The sequence below is a fragment of the Lissotriton helveticus genome, chromosome 2_2 (assembly GCF_964261635.1).
Source record: "Lissotriton helveticus chromosome 2_2, aLisHel1.1, whole genome shotgun sequence".
NCBI classification, from domain to species: Eukaryota; Metazoa; Chordata; class Amphibia; order Caudata; family Salamandridae; genus Lissotriton; species Lissotriton helveticus.
The window spans coordinates 414066994-414072993 of record NC_136060.1 but is presented as its reverse complement, the minus strand read 5'-3'; positions in this window follow the sequence as shown (position 1 = coordinate 414072993).

Genomic DNA, 6000 nt, shown 5'->3' with positions numbered 1-6000 from the left:
GGAGTTCCAGTTTCTTGATGGATTTCGGAAGCAATTTGGTGAAGCTTGGAGATAACATTATATACTGACGGTGACGAATCAGGAATATACACACAACAGCTTGCGCCGATGATGAGGCAGGCTCCTCCCCTATCTGCTAAGATGACATCCAGCACTATGTGATTTTTAGAAGGCAAAGCATGCGGGTGGCATCAAGTTCGGCAGAGTAGTTGGTCAGTATTCCTGCAGTCACATTAATTGTTGCTTCAAGGACTCTGGTTAGTCTTCTGATTTGGAGGCTGTTGGACATAGGACCCCAGTAGAGCAACAGTCCTTTCATAGCATCAAAGAACTGTTGACCTGTGGTGTCTGTCTTGTCCACATCTGGCAATTGTCTTTTTTGGCGGTGGTACATATTGTCTCTGTTGAAAGCGGGTGGTAGGAGAAAAGCAATGTAGCATGTACCACTCCAGTCAGAGGTAACCACATGTAAGCTTTATTTCCACACACGAAATGTAACCCTGTAGGAAGACGGAGATATGGGGTGAAATTGCGATAAATCATTGTAGCATTGAATAGACTGACTCCTACCAGTATTTTTCCTTGACCTTGTAGACATAATGTACCAGTGCATGATGTAACAGAAATGGCAACTGCTTTAACTCAAATGGTAACGAAAGTGTAACCCCACGTACCTTGCATAGGGGTTGACATGATAGTGGCATTGGCGTCGAGTCAGAGGCATTACAAATGCTATTGTTGTGTGGATGGAATGTCCAAAGAAAGGGCTGGAATGTGGTAAGGTTGTCAGCGTCATCACATGAACGAAAGACGTTTGTTAAGTTGTACATTAGAGCGCAAGTATAAGCAGACGAGGCAGTGAACACTAAGAACTGGATGGTGTGTTGAATTGCATGAGGTAGAAGTCCACAAACATAACAATCAGTTGCACCTGAAACTTGATTAAATTGGTGCAGCATTTGGATGAAAGTATTATTACTGAATTCAGAATGTCTGTAAAAGTGAGAATCAGGCCACGGAGCATGTGAATGTTCAGGGACTTCAGATGGTTGTGGAGTGTGAGGCAGGAAAGTATGATGGGCTGGAGCTGTTTCTTCAATAATCCAGAACACTACACTGAACAGAACAGCAAGCGTAGTCAAGAAAAACAGTACTATTGTCTTGGTACTGTAAACCCTCATTCTAGCTTTCTTCAGCGTGGTAGTAGTACCACGGGTATATGCGACCTCTGGATCCATAGCGTTCCCATGTAGTTGACTGTTTTCCTCATCGAGGGAAACATTGGCAGACCTGGATGATGGCACTTGTTGATAATCATTTTCCAAGGTGGTGCGTAGTCTTTGGTACTCAAGAATAGGGAGGATTGTGACATATCCGGGTTTTGGGGAGATTGGTCCCCCATCATCGTAACCTCCAGCCAAAATAGCTCTACAAGTGTCCCGAGAGTACTGCAATGTCCCTAATAGGTGCCGATAGTTGTTGGTTGCTTCACTGACCAATGTCTGTCCCGGTAAACCACTACTAGGGGTACCCAGGACCCTCGGTCAGATTTTACTACCGCCCTGCAGCATCGGACAATGGAGTACTAATGGCCCTTGGAGCTAGGCTTGTTCTTCAGCTTAGCCTTGGATCGGAGGTAGTATCCGTCTGTTCCTTCATCACAAAGTTCTAGTACAGGTTCAGAATCCGAGTCACAGACAATTGGTTTGTTGTGGGTCAGAACTTCTTTGTGTACTTTCAAGTTGTCTTCAGTTATGGGATCCACCTTTTGGCAGTGGGAAGCAAGGACCCAGGATTTCTTTCTCTTTACTCGCAAGGCCGTTCTGGTCACCAGCAGTACTTGCAAGGGACCCTTCCAGAGAGGCTGCATAGACTGGATGCATGCAAAGTTCTTCACCAAAACAAAGCCTCTGGGTTTGAAATAGTGGCCAGGGCCCTGAGATCTGTCGGTGACGGAGGCTCGGACCTGTTCATGGAGTAAAGACATTGTTTTAGTGAGTTCATACAGATAATCAGTCAACACTTTCTGTGGAAGGTCAGTCAGGGATTTCGGAGATGGGGCATTCCAGATATTCATAGGTCTATCAAAAGCTGTCTCATAGGGCGTAAGGTATAACTTAGAATGTGGGACTGATCGTATAGACAGCAGAGCTAGAGGTAGAGTGTTTACCCAATTCAATCCTGTCTCAGTTGTTATCTTAGCTAATTTTCCTTCAGGATTCCAATATAACGTTCCACTAATCCTGCTGCCTGGGGATGAAATGCAGTGTGGAATTTTTGCTTGAATCCCAATCGTTTTAAAATATGTTTGACTGTCTGGCCGATGAAATGTGATCCTTGATCCTTGATCGCTTTGCATCAATCTACAAAGGCCATACCGGGGAAAGAATTCCTTCATGAGTACTTTAGCTGTAGTATTAGCAGTATTATCCTTGGTAGGGTATGCTTCCACCCATTTACTGAATGCACAGACCACAAGCAAGGCATACTTCTAGCTGTTAACTCTGTTCATTTGGATATAATTCATCTGGAGGACTTCGAATGGTGCAGAGGGCAGTGCAAATCCTGCTGTCGGAACCTTAGTTCCGTTTCCCACATTGTATCTTAAACAGGTCAGACAGTGTTTTACAAATCGGCCAGGGGTCTTAATTTGGGATGGTCCCATACTTCCTTGAGCATCGTATACATGGCTTGGGACACAATATCTGCAGGTAAGTGTGTCATTGTAAGTAAGGGAATAACATGCTGTTGGTAGTTTCCATTTAAGGGTATCCTGAGATCTCCAACATCCCTCCTCATCTAACATACCATAATTTTTCCACTGTTCTTTTTCTTCTGTGGCAGCGGATTCTTGTATGTCAATAATCCATTGTCTGGCATCATGCCATTTCTCAGCTTGTGATTTTAGGACATACATTGGTGCAGGTATTATTCCTAAGGCTGTATTTCTGGCGGTGCTATCGGCCAGAGCGTTCCCCTGTCCTACATCGTCAATAACTTTCTTGTGTGCCACGCATTTGATCACCGCTAACCTAGCAGGGAGAGTGATGGCTTCCAAAAGGGCATTAACCAATTCACCATGTTGTATAGGCGTCCCATGAGAAGTGATAAACCCTCTTTCTTTCCATAGTAGTGCAAAATTGTGTACTACCCTAAAAGCATACTGGCTGACGGTGTAGATGTTTACAGTCATGCTGTACTGAGGATGCAAGTGCGCATAAGTGCTGTTATCTCTGCCGCTTAGGCTGATTTCTGTAATATTCGGGAAGTCTCAACTACTGTAAGTGCTTTTGTGACAGAATAGGCTGCAGAAGTGGTGCCATTCGGGAGTTTAAGGCAAGAACCGTCTACCCACAGGTGGCCTTCTGCATCTGGTAAGCCTGTGTCTTTAAGGTCCACCCTTCCCTTAGTTTCTGCTTCTGTTCGTAATATGCAATCATGATGGGGTTGCTGAATGAGGGGGTCGGTGTCAGGTAGGGGTAAAAGTGTAGCGGGATTCAGAGTGGTACAGCGTTGAATAGTTATGTGTGCATTTATCAAGGTAAGTTCATATCCATACAGTCGGACACTAGTAAGGTGTTGGGTTTTGGTTTTATTCAACAAAATATCGACAGCATGTGGTACTAGAACTGTTAATGGGGACCCCAAAATTATACCCCCTGTCTGGCGCACTGCCACAGCAGCCGCAGCTACAGCGCACAGGCAGGTAGGCAAAGCTTGGGCGACTGGATCCAAAACTGCAGAAAAATAGGCACAGGGTAGTTTGTGTGTACCATGCATTTGACAGAGAAGTGAGAGGGCACAACCTGAACGTTCATGTAGGAAAAGAAAAAATGGCTTATGATAATCCGGTGTACCTAATACTGGGGCCGAACACAAAGCCTGTAGTAAGGCGAGTATGCTGTGATGTCCAGGGAATAGGATCAGAAACATCTTTAGTCACCAGGGAAAGAAGTGGTTTGATAATGAGGGAGAAATTTGGGACCCACTGTATACAGAAGGAGATGAGACCTATCAGTGCTCTTATGTCTCTCTGGGTGGTTGGAGTAGGAAAGTTCAAAATAGTCTGAATCCTGTCTGGTGTAAGAGTGCGTCCCTCCTTAGACAACAGGTGACCTAAGTAAGTCACCTGTTTTCTACAATACTGCAATTTGTCTTTGGATACTTTGTGGCCATGTTCAGCAAGGAATTTGAGGGTCAGCAATGATGCCTGTCGAGCCAAATGGGTAGTATAAGCTGCCAACAAAATGTCGTCTACATATTGAATAAGAGCCACTCCCTCTAGGAGATGAACCTGGTCAAGTTGTTTTTTCATAGCTTGGCTGTAAATGCTCTGACTTTATGTATAGCCCTGAGGGGCGCAAAAGAATCTATTTGGTCTGTTTATTAGGGTGAAGCCAATAAGAAAACAGGAGTCTTCATGAATGGGGATAGAAAAGAATGGGGTTTTCAAATCTATGACTGTAAAGGCTTTAGCTGTAGGTGGAATCATGGTGAGGATAGTAGTTATGTCGGAAACTATGGGAAATTGTGATACTACTATCTTATTAATGGCTCGCAAGTCAATCACAAATCTGTACACCTTTTTGTGTGTAGCCGATCATTTGAATCCCGGCAAAATGGGGCTGTTGCAGATGTTGGAAGGAACCTGTTCCACCACGCCAGCCCGAATGAAGTCTGTTACAATTTTTTGTAGTGCGAGCTCTCCCTCTTTAGATATTTTATACTGAGGTAATCTAGGCAAGGGTGCACCTTCCCTGACAGTAATGTGAACGGGTGGCATCTGGATAGTACCTATATCAGTTTCAGAATTGGCCCTTAAGGTGGTCGTAATGGTAGCTAAATCATCCTGAATGTCAGGAAGTTGGAGTAGCTGTACAGACTGTTGGTAAGGGGAAACATTGTCATACAGAATGACTCGAACATTATCTGTGGAACATCTGATTGTGGCTCGGTAATGTTTTAACAAATCCAACTCCATAAGGCTCTCGGGACAGTCTGGTGATAGCAAGAACGTTGTAGAAGTGTCCGCACCGTTGATAGAGAATGGGGTCGGTTTTGAAAGGGGGTTCACAGAGGGCTTACCATCAAACCCAGTCGATGTAATTTGTTTGCCGGATGGAGGAGCCCTCAGAATCAGTGGGGTGGTCAGGGTGCTGCAGGATGCTCCTGTATCCACAAGAAAACATTCTTTAGTGCCTGCCACCGATGCTGTAAAATAGGGTCCCTGTTGATCTACAGGTACCTCCACTGGTTCCTTCCCCCATCCTTGACCTCCCTAGGCTGACCAATACAGTTGTTTCATCTCAAGATCTTCTGCATAGTTCCGAAGGGTAGCCTGGCGCTCTGAAATATTATCAAACCTGTTGCCTCTATATTGATTTTGGGGACTGGAGGGGGTATTGAACTGTCGCGGTTGAGTTCTGCCTGTGGCGATGTTATCAGCTAATATCGGGCAATCCTTCCTCCAATGTCCCAGTTTCTTGCAATAGGCACAAATATCAGTAGACTGGGGACCAGATCGATCTGATTGCTGGTTCTGTACTGGAGTGTTTTTTGTTTTCGGGGTGAACCTGACAGTTTGCTGACAGACATTATTTGTGTCGCGAGGGCGATTACAGGAGTCTAACTGACTAAGCAACACTTGTTCTTTTAATTTCTTCTTTTTAGTCTCATTTTCTTCTTCGGCGTTTTTGTACTGAGCCTCGTAATATTTTGCCATTGTCAGTCTATTGGCGGGGTTGCTGCCGGCCAGCTACTAACACTGGCCATAAGCCTATTTCCTACTGCTGGTAAGAGCCCCTTGACAAAGTTCTGAATAGGCAGGTGGCGACCAGTTTCGGTCGCTACATCCTGACCACTGAAATCGGTATATGCCTTTCCTAGTCTAGTCAAATAATAAGAGACTGATTCATCAGTATTCTGTTTGCAAGCATTGAGAAGGGTCCAATCTACCTTTCTCTCTGAAGCGAGAGTTTTTAGTTTGGCTAACAGTCTTTT